Genomic DNA, 15,599 nt, shown 5'->3' with positions numbered 1-15,599 from the left:
TGGACCTCGACGAAGACCTAATTGGCGACGACTCTAGCAACGTGGTAAGTCATCAGTGCACCATGGACTATGTCATTTAGTTTGAACCACTTGGTTGCCAAGACGATCGCAAGAGCAATGTTCGCCACAAGTTGGGATCCTCCCATGCCACTTCCAATGTCACGCCCTGATTTTTCAGATTTCTCGAATTTCTAAAATTTTCCAAGATTAGGTTAAAGGTTGAACAATTAGAATTGGAAAATTCCTATTTTATAAATTCAAATTCAAATTTGAATAAGGTTATTAATTTTTTGTATGTGTTCATGCTTAATAATAGGCATTTAGGTTTTAAATTTGGCTTTGGATTTTATTTGGATTTTCTTAGTTTTTATTTGAGCTCATTTGGAGATTTCTTGAATTTTTTTTGTGCTAAATTTAATTTCCAGAATACCAAAATGATTTTATGAGTTCAAAATATTTTTATTTGCTTCTTAATGATTTCAAAAGCTTGCCGGAATTTTCTAGAATTTTCAGGCTTTTGAAGTTTTATTTGGATTTCATTTGCTATCTTCTTTTGTGGAATTTTGAAGATTTGCTATCTTCATGTTTATTCGATGTTGCTTTTGTTTGTCGATAGAATTCACGATTAGTCGATAACACTTCGTATCTGTTCGAGGGATTTTAAGACCAAGATTTCGACAACACTGAGCAGCATTGGGTAAAAGGCAAATATACTCCTTGATCATATTTCTCCTATGTTTTTAAATGTTTTGTTTTACAGAGTTGCATGCAGTGTCTGTCAATATGATGGGTAGTCACCTATGTTAGGGTTTTTACTAGATTTTCCCTTATCATCCCTTGAAACCTGGGTGAGTTACGGTTATGTGTCCTTTATGGGTAGAGTTGTGTAGCCATGCTTTTGGGATGTTGGGAAGTGTTATATACATGTTTAATGGACTTATGCAATGGTGATGATGAACTTGATATAGTAACATGGAACCCTAGGACTTGGGCAAGCAGCTGGTTTGATAATGGTGGTTCATGTGGTTGGCTTATGGATACGTTCCAAGAAATTTGTTGGTTATTTCCCTGTTGGTTTGATAATAGTTGTTCATGTGGTGGGCTTGTGGATACATTCCAAGAAAAGGTGTTAGGTTTTGTTGGTTATTTCCCTGTTGGATAGTCTTTGCCCAAGTGTCACATATATGGACCAGTTCGTGGAGCGACAACACAAGAAATACCGTACCAAATACAAGGCTAATATGAGTAAGACTTAGTTGATTAGATACCTGGCTGGCATTCGTTGGAGTACCAGGACCTAATTGATGGACCATGGTTCATAGTGATTCCCCTGGAGGCACATCACTGGTGTGTGTTAAGTGTCTTGCAAACATGGCAACAAGGATATCACGACTCGTGGCTAAAAGTTGGACAACCTCTATAGAGTGTAAAACTGTTATAACAGCAGTGCCTATAGTTACGGGATACTCAGAACCTCACATGATTAGCTAGTTTTTGGTATGGTGGTGGAATGGTTATGGTTATGGTTATTGTTAGCTTTGGGTGAAGTTTAACGGTTGGACTGATTGGGATACTTTCATTTAATAATTGCTTAATGTTTTTGAGTCCAATTATCTTTTCTTTACTCGAATTTATGCAAATATACTATGTGTTAGCTTGTCCTTGTTATAAGCCTACATATCATTATTCTCCTGTATACTCGTTGAGCACATTATGTGCTCACACTTTCTATTTTCCCTATACCATGCGACATGTGTGGTGCTGCTCAGTGAGTGAAGCTGTTGAAGACTGTCAAGAAGAGGTTGTAATGTTTTAGGTGCGTGTCTCCCGGTCGGTTGCTTGCGGTGTTGTTGGGCACTAGTGCTTCTATTCTTCTACATATATCTTCATACAAGACAATATATGTCAATTGTTGTAAGAGTTAATGTTTATTTAATTAAAGTATTGCTTTTGTTACTTCACTTGTGACGTCCTTATGTGTGTTGAACATCCTAAGCACACATAAGCCGCATCTGGTTTTGTTCGTTAAAACTGGGTGTGACATCCAACAATATGGATTGTCAAGGCACCTATCAAGAGAACTCCTCCAATGACAAATCCGTGATGGATCTACTCCTCCTGCGGAGGTTACTCTTGAGACTTCTTCACTATTGGGGACTAGGATCCGGTCTGGTCGCTCATGATGACAAGGATCCCGCAAACACGTGAGTCCTTATCACTCTGGCTACAGGAGACAGTGGCATCCTTCATTTGTAACAACTCCTCATATCCCAAATCCTAATGGACTCTAGGATCTAACAACTCCTAACCATCAACATAGGGCTCAATGCTATAGATCCGCAATGGCATAGAGGCTCATCCTTCTAATGCAAGCCCTCATGCGACCACCTACTACAGATTTAATTATCCCCGATAGTAATGGATGGATCAACTCAATGATTAGTATGGCAAAGGAAGTTATCATCGAGGCTAAAAACTCTCATCTAGCTATCACCATGAATAGCTCTAATTAGGGTATGTCTCGCATGGACCCTTCTCTTGGTGACTCAGATTCGGAGAGACGCAACCCCTCAAACAAGATGGACTAGGAAGATAACCAAGTGCCTAGCCACCGTAGGAATCAAAGATCACCCCATCAATGATCTCCGTGAGGTTATCGATTAGTGAAGACGCTCGAAGACCCTTGAGAAGGAATCAACTGCACCTCAGTGGTCTAACTAGAGGAGGACCCGACACCACTTGAATAGAAGTCGGTGCATATCTTTGACCCTCGTGGGTAGAACACCCATGGCTACTCCGACCAAGCAAGGCACCATCAACGGGTGCCAAGCATTCTATCTGGAAATGCGGAGGGTGAACTGGCCAGCTCAGTTCTGCCCCAAAGTCAATCGAGAAGTACAATGAGAATATGAATCTCATTGAGTTCCCCCAGATCTACACTACGACCATCCAACTGACTGGCGATGATGAGAAGGTAATGGAAAATTACCTCACAACAACACTTGAAGGGGCAGCCATGACCTCGCCTACTATGCATCAAAGACATCACTAGAAAGGAGCTTGAGACAGTCAAGGAACTTGTGAAGATTATCGATAAGGTAGGCAAGGCTGAGGAGACGCTCTTGTTCATCAAGGACAAGGATCAGAGCATCAAACACCCTCAGCCTGGACTCGACAGCAACGTGGCAGAAAGCAAGCACAAGAAGTACTCCAAGGGAGGTAAGGGCAAGAAAACCAAAATTGATGAAGTTTTTGCATATCTGCCCGACACCTATCTAGACAAGCGTCCCAACTCATCCCGAGGAAAGAACTATAAACCGGGCACTGGTAAACGTGATGGCAAGCCTTGGTGCGATCTTGACCATACCGACAACCACAGCCTCGATTAGTGCCGCATCTAGCAGAAACTAGTCAATGCCGAGATTGACAAGGCCAAAGGGAATTTGACCCAAGTCATGACCCAAAGCTGAGACTCTAGCCCCAGTAGCAGCGAGGATGACTCGGACACAATGTCTTACCAGCTGAAACAGAGGACCACCAACCACATGTTCGACGACTGTACATTTTATGAGTCCAAGTGGTGGCCCGAGAAGTCTTAGCTGCTGTCCTCAAGGGTCGCCAAGTCATCAAATGGTCAACATCGAGATCTCATTCAGCGAAGTCGCTTCCTGATAGTGGTCGAGCTTACGATCAACTACTACAAGGTCTCTAGAGTGCTTATCGATGAAGGAAGCTCTCTGAACATCCTTTTCACAAGCACACTTGAAGCGATGTAGATCTCCTGATTTGTCGTCAAGCCGTTTACACACCTTCTACAGCATAGGACCCAAATCTTCGGCCACACCAATAAGCCTGATATCCACATTACCTTCTGGAAGCAACATAACATACGGATAGAGAAGATTATGTTTGACAAGGTCAGCTTCTAGATTGTGTATAACGCCATCTTAGGATGACACCCTAGCCAAGTTCATGGCTGCCGCGCACTACGCCTACCAGTGCATGAAGATCCCAGGTGTAAGACCTCGATCTTGGGTTCCCCTCTGCCTCCTGTAACAGTCCCTGGATCAAGTAGCTGATACACATAAAATTCAATAAAATGATATGAAATACATACTTCGAATAAAATAATTATCTGAAAAGAGTGAACAATCTCGTGGACTAGGATCCACGACAGACTGGCCAAGCAGAAGAACCTACAATGGAACAAAGTGGCACAAAGCAAAACAACCCAATGTCACATGGAACCTGAGTGCAAAAAGGACCTTAGACTTCTTCTCTTTAACTTCATCTGAGTCGAGGTTGATCTCCATCTCAAAAATCTGAAAGCAGCAAGACTAAGTACGGAAGGTACTGAATAAGTCCTAACACTACTTCAACAAGTTGAATAGATGCATGAGGGAGGTAACCAAGGATAAAGCCATACGGATATTGTTTGGGTGCAAATATAGTTTTACATGCAGTGTGAATTCAGGTGTAACACTTGGTTTAAACTTGTTGAAAAGACATGTTTGATTGATAATAGTTGTTGGCCCTAGGGGAAAGCTATCCGTTCTCCTGCAGTTCCCATCTTTTTAGCTGGTTGATGCCTAGTCCATCAAGTTTCAACCACATCCAACTGGCTTTCTCCAAAATATGGGCACACTACCACTCACATATCAAGGGGTACGCACACCACAAAACTAGCCACTGTGAATATGAAATTTTGCATGGTGATAACTGTGGACATGGATATTCGAATAGATTTGCACTCTGTAGAGGTTGTACATTGTACCCATACGACATGCTCAGCCTCTAACTGTTGCAAACGGAGGAGTGAATCATATCGAGATCCCGTACCCATCCAACATGTTACTACATGATCCACCCATGGGATAAATAGGGGTTTGGATAATTGGATTTATCGTAGCTTGAGTTCTACAATTACAATGTCACCAGCTAACCCTCGTACTATGCATAGTAATGAGTCTTTTACTGAGTTTCCATTGGACCCCTGCCTCCAAGGTGGGTACTGAGCTTAGCTAATAGGGTGTGAGATCTAGTCCTGCCCATAACAGGACGCATGGTTGCACCGAATGGCTTAGCACAGCAACTCAATGATTCGGTCCTTACACGGTCAGGGCAAGCATCTTCATATTAACAATCCTTCCGTGGGGACTTGTTTACTAGGAGGCATCATTCCGAAAGGAATACCTGCAGTAGATAATCCCCTAACTCTGAGAGGACTATCCCGCTTGCCCCCGCCAAAGCAGTTTTCAAGGTTTTCTTAACACCACACCATTTTCCGCCACACACACCATCAACCACCTCAACATATTTCACTCATCTGCAAAGCAAGTGATCATAGTAATAAGTGATTAAGTACTCCCCGAGGAGAGAGCAAACATCTTCGAAGAGAGCTGAGTAACCAGCCCTAAGAATACTAGTTGACAAGATTTCATCCAACATCATTATATCATGTATTGGGAGTATTCTAGGGTTACCATTTGAGTATTGCGAGTAGTGATTGTAGTAAGGTTCAATAAATGAGGTATAAATAATACCAACATTTAAAGAGAAACTATTATATAGCATGCATGTATAACTACCAGGTTGTAGTTTGTCATTTTATTATATTGCAAACATGGGAATAACATGATCAAGGAGTTAGGATTTGCCTTGACGAAAGTCAATTCTTGAGTTATCTTGTCGTTCGAGTCTCCCAGGTTCTTCATCATTTGGCCTCTCATTCAGTTCCTTCCTCCCATCCTTGCTTAGATTATTGGGTCTGAGATTACGTAGATTAACAATGAAAAGCGCACAATGACTAAGTAAAAGAACACAAGAACAAAACCAAACGAACACCAAAGAGAAAGAAGAACAATTGGGAAAACAACTAAAGCTAACCTAGAGGAAAGAATATTGGCAACTCTTAGCTATGAGAAACAAACATATGGAGTCTAGTGGGGTTATTTAGTGAAGCTAGGCCAAGTTATTAACCTTGTTGTTGTATCTACTTTTAAGAGGAAACCTAATAAAGTCATGATTAACTAGATGAGTATCTATTATCTTAACTAATGGAAAGTGACGAATTATGCCTTGTCGAAGCATACTGTATCAACTAGAATTGAGTAGATCGAAACCTAGTTAATAACGAACAAAAGCTACTCGAGATCAAATCAAAACTACTCGAATTTTTCTCAGATCAAACACTCGATATTCTAGCAAGGTTTTGGATGAATTAAACCAAGATGAAACTCGATAAAAATAGGAAATCAATCAAAAAACAAAACCAATAACATGGAATATAAAATAGAAAGAAAATTTAGAATAAGCAACTCATCAACTTACAAAGCATGATTTTCATTGCATACATGAGTTTACAAGATGACTCTCAAAAGCATCCAACAATGATTTTTAGGAAACCCCAAAATAGCGCTCTCTAGGGTTTTTGCGTTGTCTACCCAATACAATGGACCACTCTTTTTATTGGATAGCCACACGCACAAACGTGACCGAATTGAAGTACAACTCCAAGTTGTATTCAACCTGGTCTCTATCCTCCTCTAATCACAAGATGACAAACAATTTTTGCTAATTAATCTAATTAGCTAATAACTCTCATGTAATCATGCATGAAACAGCTCACATGCATACATGAATATACGTAACCCCCTCAGAGTCCATCTCTGACACTAGCTCTTATCTCAAGTTCAGCCACCACACGACTCCCTCGTGCTTGCTCTGACTCGAACACGAATTAGTCTTCACATCCTCTCATGATCAAATTGCCTCATGCATACTTCATGAAACATTGTCTCTATATGCATTATTCTCTCAGCTCGAATGTCCCATATGACATCCTCGATCACTACGACCTCAGCTTCTCATAAACCTAGTCACCGAACCATAGTTCCACCCTAAACTTAGTTCGTCGATCCATCATCGACAACTTCACCTTCAAGCAACACCTACACATGAATCAAACAACAAATGAGTACGAGCACAAGTCCTTCCCGACTTGACTCAAGATCAGTTTATGCAGCACTACTCACACGAGTATATTGCATAATTTCTATGGTAACACCAGCGTATAAGCAACTCACGAACATTATCCTCATGTCATTATCCTAAAACACTTTGCTCTACCAATTTCATCATTCAAACCATTTTTCATCATGATCTCACAATCTCCCCCTTGATGAAAGCATTGGCAACCCTCATGTGAGCATTGGCAACCTCTTAATAGAATGACTTGATTTTAAAATCAATTGCAAAGTGAAAAATAATCAATAAATAACCAAAAAAATTAAACCAAAAATTTCTGACATGGAAAATTTCTCCCTCTTTGAGAAAAAATTCTCCTAAAATGAGCAACCTCCTTGGTCAATGATTTTATGAAAATTGAAAAGAGAGAATAAATTTTTTTGTTTTTATCATAATGAGCATCATAGATCATCCACATATATAACTGATACTCGACCAAGCCACACTACCAAGAACATCTACACCAACCCGTCTGTCAAATTAGTGATTTATTTGCAAGGCATGGTCTCGCAATCTCACCTACTCGAATCCTCAATTTATATGCTATAAAAAACATGGATACCAAAAGTATGTCTTTGTTTTGATTAAAAATATATAGCAAGATGCTAATTATGCTATCAAGAACTTCTCCCATTCTTTTGCAAGAAATTATATACACCATCAGCCTTATTCTATCCAACCATGCCAAGCCTATGTCAAAAAGACAATCAAATTGAGAAACCAAGTTGTGGCAGTCAGAGTGCTGGGAGTCTAGCGCCAGTAGCAGTTTTACCGTTGCTTCCTCTCGAGCATACCTCTCCGCAATGAGCTTCTCAATAGCAGAAATGACTCAATTCTTATCTACACGTTTCTTTCTTGAGCATACCTTTGCACAACAAATATCAAGATCACATGCCATAATTGTAACACGAGCTGCCGGGGCCACCAATCACACTTCCTTGAGAACTGGCGGGTCTTGGAAGTTGCCCATGCAGAGCGAAGAAATGTGGGCATCGCACTATCCACATTGGCCATGGAGCAGTCAAAGTCGACATGTGAGATGAAGGAGGTTGACTCTCCATTCACGTACGTTGGGAGCTCCTACCCATGGAAGGCAATAGAACCCTCTTGCGCTTCTTCTCCTCCTAGTGGTTCTTCAGCTTAAACTCAACCATGAGGGAGGTGCTCACCAGCTTGTTGAAGTCGATGAATTCATGAGCCGACAAGCGATCTTGCATCTTTGAAGAGAGATTGTTCACAAAGTGGTATTGCTTCTGCTCGTTGGTGACCTCTTCTGGCGCATATTGTGCAAGGTGGTTGAACACCTGCTCGTACTCCATAACAGGCTTGCCTCCCTAGTTGAGGTCCATCAACCCCTTGGGGATATGATAATAACGGAAGGCTTGGTGGAACTCTGCCAAGACACTTGGTGGTTGGCAGTGTGCATGGCCAGAAAGTTGGACCACCACGCTCCAGCAACACCCTAAAGCTGATGGGCAGCAAAGAGAACCTTTTTGTGGTCCTCACACTGGAGAAGCATGAGCTTCAGCTCAATGCCTTCTCGTGGTCAGCATTGAGAGGATCCTCAACCTGCATGAAGGTGGCGGCTAAGTCTGAAGAAAGTTGGTGAAGTCGTCACGACATCTGGCCCCACCTCCTCTGTGAGGGGCCATGTTACGCATGAGAGCTTTGAGCAGCACCATCTAAGCTTTACAGTTTTGCTCAATTTGCATTAGAACATCCATCATACTCGACGGTAGAGGGTGGTTCTCATTGGAACCCTCAGGAAGATTTTCTAGACTTTGGTGGGTTCTCATCCTATTAGAGATGACAGAAAGAAAAAATGGCAAAAGGTTAAACTCTGACTTGATGGAAATGGCACCGATCGAACCAAGGAAAATGATGCACACTAGAGCATCATAATATAAGGAGAATGCATGATAAAAAGTGAAGTGCAACATATGCGAGAATGTATCCTAGCTCACAACTTACAACACATTTTGTGCAAGTGTCAGTAGTCAGACCGTATCCTGGAGGTTAGACCACGGGCAAAGTGACTGTCAAAGTGCTGGGAGTTTGGCGCCTGTAGCAAGTTTACCACTGCTTCCTACACACGACGAGCTTCTTAATAGCCGAAATGACTTGATTCTTATCTACATGTTTCTTTCTCGAGCATACCTCTCCACAACAAATATCAAGATCATAGGCATTCATACATACCACGACTACCAATCATCACCCTTCGCACTACTTTTCTTTCTCTCACAAATGGTACTTGTGCATCTCGCCGCATAAGCGACATTTCATACGTTGTTGCAAATGTATTCACTTCCCGTACCGCCGCCTTACGGGACACCCCATGTAATCGCCATATGGGTAGACGACCATAACTACTATCGTATGATGGATGTTCATACATTATTGCTAATGTATTCACTTCTCATACAATCCTCATACATGACACACATGGCCCTTGCCTCGCACTGGTTGAGCCCCCGATACTTATGGCCATTGGGATACGTTCCTTACCTTTCTCGTCGATGACACATGATTCACAAAGATATCACCATGCGGAAATAAATACTCAATGCCGCAAAAAACTGTTCGTTAATACTTAGGGGCATAATATAGAAAGTTTATACATATTAGAATGAAGAGGCAAAAAGAAACTTTAGTGGATTGCTTAGTGATATTGACACCCTACTAACCCACGTCCTAAGTATTTTTAGGCTACTTCATTAAACCAAGCTCTGATACCATGCTGTGAGGAACCGTCCAAATAGTATTCTAATTAATCATCAGGACAATTATTTGCTTAATCACGACTATGATGATTAACAAGAATACCATCCCGGTAATCCTGGCACGTGTTTTGTGCCCAAGATTGGAGCACATGCCTTTCCATCAAATAGCATCACAACAAAACTTAAGAAAGAGCGAGTAATGAAATCATGTTACAAGTTCTTAAGCATTTAACCATTTACGACATTTTACATCAAAACGAAGCTAGGAGGATAAAGAACAGATCACTTCCTAACCAAAACTAAATAGTACGCAGCGGAAGATGAACATCTCCACACAAAATCTAGGTGAAGCCATATGCCCTTAGGCTCCACCCAAGAGCCTCTCCCCACGATTAGTTTGCACTACTCATTCCCGCCACCTACATCTGCATGTGTGAAGTAGCCAAACACGAGCTTCTCCTCATCGGTAGAACCTAAAAGAGCATCGTGAGTAAGAAAGTACTTGCACGACTTAATTCATAATGTGTACATATAACAACCCAACTCCAAGGATGATGCATTCAACAATTAGCAATGAGTAGGCCACAAGGTTACGTGAGTGCCTAAACTTAACCACAAACCTTTCTACTCTATAACCATTGACTTGCATATAAACGTAACTGGAACCATCTCATGAACATAACTATAAAACCAACCATCTCAAACCCATCTCTTCCAAACATACCACACATCCCACATTTGCAACTCTAAAACTCTCCGTTGTGCGTAGGTTTTTTGAAGTCTCTCCATTTTGGTGGAGGTTTGGTAAAGCTCTCCATTTTTGTCGGAGGTTTTATAAACTCTTCGTTGTGTGGAGGTTTTTCGAAGTCTCTCCATTTTGGCGGAGGTTTGGTAAAACTCCTTGTTGTGCGCAGGTTTAGTGAAGCTCTCCGTTTTTGCCAGAGGTTTTGTAAGGTTCTCCTTTTTGTCGGAGGTTTTGTATGGTTCTCCATTTTGGCCGGAGGTTTTGTAAGGTTCTCCATTTTTGTCGAAGGTTTTGTAAGGTTCTCCGTTTTTGTTGGAGGTTTTATAAGGTTCTCCGTTTTTGCTGGAGATTTTGTAAGGCTTCTTGGCATGTATTAATGCCAAATGCCCTACACACTATCGGAGCTACGCAATACCTTTCAGGAAACCTAGGCAGTCTTTCCTTCCAGGTGACCTAGGCATGCTACGCTCGCTATGTGTAGGCTTGTCGTGCTCCCGAGGAAACGCCCGGGGTGCACTGCAACACTGTCCACCAAGGATGTGCCCTGGCGTGTGGCATTTATATGACCGAAGCTATGCAATACCTTCCAGGAAACCTAGGCTTGATGCCTTACGGTGACCTAGGTATGCTGTGCCCACGGTATATAAGCATGTCGTGCAACGAGGATTCCTTGCGACAACATTCCTCAGAGCACCGCATCCTCACATCAGGGCCATCCCCTGATATGCGGCGTCCACACACTATCGAGGCTACACAATACCTTCCAGGAACCTAGGCAGTCTTGCCTTCCAAGTGACCTAGCATGCTACGCCCACAGTGTGTGGGCTCCACTGCCTACCAGGGCAATGCCTACCCTCCGGTAAACTTTTTCAGGTGACCTTGGGTTTAGGCAAGCAATGCTTACTAGTGAGTGGCCTTGTCACGCCTCCGAAGAAATCCCTCGGGGGCTCCACAATTACATTACCAAGGAAGTCCCTTGATAATCGGCATTTACACTCTATCAAGGATACACAATACCTTCTAGGAAACCTAGGCAGTCTTGCCTTCTAGGTGACATAGGCATGCTACGCCCGCGGTGTGTAGGTATGTCTTGCAACGAGGATTCCTCGCGACAGCCTTCCTCAGAGCATCGCATCTCCGCCATCGAGGACATCCCCCGAGGCGTGGCTTCGATACCCGAGGCTATGTAATGCCTTCTAGGGCACCCTGGGTATAATCTTCCTTCTAGGTGACCTAGGCATAAGTAAAACGCCCGCGGTGTGTGGGTCTCACTGCCTACCGAGACTACGCAATGATTTCTAGGAAATCTTGGCAGTCTTACCTTCCAGGTGACCTAGGTATGCTACGTCCGCGGTCATGGTCTTGTCACGCCACCCGAAGATGTCCCACGGGTGGCACCACAACACGGTCTATCAAGGAAATCCCTTGATACGTGGCAACTACACTTCCGAGGCCGCACAATGACTTCCAGGAAAACTAGGCAAACCCGCCCCTAGGTGACCTAGGCACGATGCGTCTCCAAGAGTGTAGGGATTTTGCATGGTTATACTAGCTAAGTTTTGCAGTCTATTGCTGGCAATAAGAAGCTAATTATAGTATAAAACATAGCTAGGTTATATAACTATTCATGCTAAATGAGGATGTAACTTAAGTTCTACTGCTTCTACCTAGTGGCTATCTATTACCAAAGACTTCTAGCAGTAAGGTTGGAGGCCTCCAACATACTCTAACCTTGCTGTATGAAAGATAGATCACTAGGTAAACTACCGATAGTTAACAGTGGGCGTACTTTTGTAGAAGTAAGGCCTCTATTGTGAGGCTTGTAGGCCTCGAAGCCTATGGCTAGGCTGGGAGAGGTGGTGCTTGACCCCCTCAACCCTTAGCTTTGCCCGGCTCCGGAGGTAATTCATCCAAAGCCTAGCGATGGCATGTTGGAGGCATAGCCGAAGGCTAGTCGAGAGAGGTGGTCCTCAACCATCTCGGCCCTTAGCTGTTGCTCGGCTCTGGAGGTAATCCGTTTGGAGCCTGGCGATAGCATGTTGGAGGCGTAGCCGAAGGCTAGTCGGGAGAGGCGGTCCTCGACCGCCTCGGCCCTTAGCCGTTGCCTTGCTCTGGAGGTAATCCGTCTGGAGCCTGGCGACGGCATGTTGGAGGCGTAGCCAAAGGCTAATTGGGAGAGGCGGTCCTCGACCGCCTTGGCCCTTAGCCGTTGCCTGGCTCCGGAGGTAATCTGTTCGGAGCCTAGCGACAGCATGCCCCAACTCAGTTCTCATCGCTAGGATATAGTACCGTTGGTAGTAGGGTTGGTAGTGACGGTGCAGGGTTGAGGGGCCAGGGATTTGTCCTGGAGTTTGCCCCAGGCCTCCGAACCCTGCGTTGTCCTTTGCCGGCTCCTTCTACGGCCAGGTATCCTGCTTGCCTTCCGAGGTATTCCTCCCAGAAGGTCATGAGGGTGTGGCAGTCATTAGTGTTGTTGCCGCGCCCTTGTCCATGCAGGATGCATCCGTTTGCCTCCGAGGGTACCGGAGCTTGGAGTTGTCGTTGGGCTCATTGCCGAAGGCGGTGTGTCCTGGAGCCTGTGGTTTCCCCAGGGTCTCCTTCCCCTTTGGGAGACTGCCGTGGCTGTCCGATGAACTGACTTTTGGAGCCAAAGTGGTTCTGATTATGCCTCCCCGGACGAGGTGGGCTTAGGGTTCCCTGCACGTGGTTGGCGTTGCGAGGGCGGCGTCGGAGGCGCCAGTGGGGTCTGCACACCCCGGAGCCTTGCGTCTCCTTGGAACCCTCTTTTGCCTGAGGGGCCCAAGGAGGACGCTGGGTGGACAGACATTCCGAAGATGTTGGCTCGCCTGGGGTATCCCATGTGTTGTCGAAGGGGATACTTTGGGACCAAGCCTAGATGGGAACACTCCTGGGTTGGACCACCCAGAACCACTGGAATGCGGCGTGCTTGGCTGTGGCTTCAGCCGCGTCCTCTGCTAAGGTGGTGAGGTCTTCATCGTGTAGAGGCTGGAAGGCCTCCGCGCCGTCTGGAGTTTCTATACCGACCCAAGGTTCTGGGTTGGCCAAGGTCATAGGAATGTCGTCCCAGATGGCAGCGGGGGTGGAGCATGCATATGGTGTGCATGGATGAGACAGCCATGCATATGGTTGCATGCTTGCAACGGTGGGTATGGGGGTTTTGGCTAGCACTTTGGCAGTTTTCCTGGTGGATTCCTACCTCTCTTAGCACTTCTGTGTTCAAGTCCACATGGACGGCGCGCTGTTGGAGCAAGAGTTCATCTTGCTCCAGTAAATATAACGCGAGTTTCTTCTAAGGAGGAGACTCAAGCTTAGAGATGAAGTTTAACAGGAAGGAACACCACGAATGTATTGATGGTAGAAAAATGGGTCGATCTGGGGGGAGTATCACAACGTGACTTGGTGTTTTTTTACCTCTGTGTCTTTCTGTTATCTCGCCCGCTCTAGCCTAGGCGACCATGGCTCCTATTTATAGGGCCATGCGTAGCTTGGTGTACAAGTTATCGTAATGTACAAATATATGGGATCTGACTGAATTACTAGGCCTTATCCCGAATAACTACTTTCTACCCTATCTAAGAGATAAATATCCATCATAGTAACTATCGTGGTGCCTGCCCCCTGAAGAGGGCGAGCCAGTCGCCAACTGCGGCCGGTGCCACACTGTCAGGGGTGTCAGGATAGCCTCCATTACGCCATTATTTAATACCGATCACTTCCTTGCAGGCAAAGCATGACCGGTGCTCCCCTTCTAGTAGATCTTTCCTAAGGCCTAATGACTCACCCTGTAGCCTCTGGGAAGCCAGCCTGAGCAGCTGGAGACAGGGGCCTCGGGAGGCATGGCTCCAGGAGGTGAAGGCTTCGGGAGGCAGGACTCCGGAAGGCCGGGGTTTTGGGAGGTCGAGGCTTCGGGAGACCAAGGTTTTGGGGTCCGGGATTTGGGAGGCTAAGCCTTCGGGAGGCCAGGCTGGTTAAGCCAAGGGAAGGCTTCATATGTACGAAGAGGTGGCGCGAAGGAGGCCGATGACTTCGGAGGTCGAGCCTTTACCTAAGGGTCCAGAGATCAAAGCTCCGAAGGGACCTGGATAGTAATCTTCAATCATTATTCTCAGACTGGTTTATTTTTCCCTAATAATATTGATCATATCTGAAGGAGCCATGGGCTCATCATCCTCCCCCTCTTGAATTGGAGTCGTCCTCAACTCAAGCTTTTCTTCTTCTCCCAAGAAGGACTTCAAATCTGAAATGTTAAATGTGGGACTAACTCCAAAATCTATAGGTAGGTCCAATTTGTATGCATTTTCATTGATTTTCTTAATTATCTTAAATGGTTCATTAGCTCTAGACATCAACTTTAATTTTCTTAGTCTTGGAAACCTATCCTTCCTCAAATGCAACCAAACTAAATCACCCGGTTCAAATTTTATTTCCTTCCTACCTTTACTTCCAGTAATTCTATACTTTTAAGTCATGCTCTCTATATTCTTTTTAGTTGTTTCATGCAACTTAAGAATAAATTCAGCACGTTTCTTAGCATCTAAATTAAGTCTTTCAAAAGCAGGCAAAGGTAGTAAATCAATAGGAGCATAGGGATTAAATCCATACACTCCCTGGAATGGATTTACCTTAGTGGTGGAGTGTACCGACCTAGCAAATTCAATATGCAGTAAACAGCCCGTAACATGGTTGATAATGTACGGTTGACAACCTCTGTTTGACCGTTGGTCTGGGGATGACACGTAGTATCAAACTCCCATGGTCATCCTAGCAAAAGAGAGCATGCTTGCATGGGAACTACATCAAAATTAGCACAATCATGGTATGAACCAATAGAAAAATGCATCATAGCTGTTTGCATTACCTTCACCTTACTACTATTGTTGAACCATTGAATATGATAAGGGTGAGGATGGTTTCTTGTCGGCAAGGCAAGCTTCTTGACCATATCTGAGCTTACCAAATTGTTGCAGCTTCTCCAACAATAATAACTCGAACACGATAATCTTTGACTATAAGGAACATCTAAAACAAATTGTGGCATTGTAGCTATTTCTCTTGGTCCATTTGAGTGCTTAACACTCGCTGCA

The sequence above is a fragment of the Phragmites australis genome, chromosome 4 (assembly GCF_958298935.1).
Source record: "Phragmites australis chromosome 4, lpPhrAust1.1, whole genome shotgun sequence".
Classification (NCBI taxonomy): domain Eukaryota; kingdom Viridiplantae; phylum Streptophyta; class Magnoliopsida; order Poales; family Poaceae; genus Phragmites; species Phragmites australis.
This window is presented reverse-complemented; position numbering follows the sequence as displayed.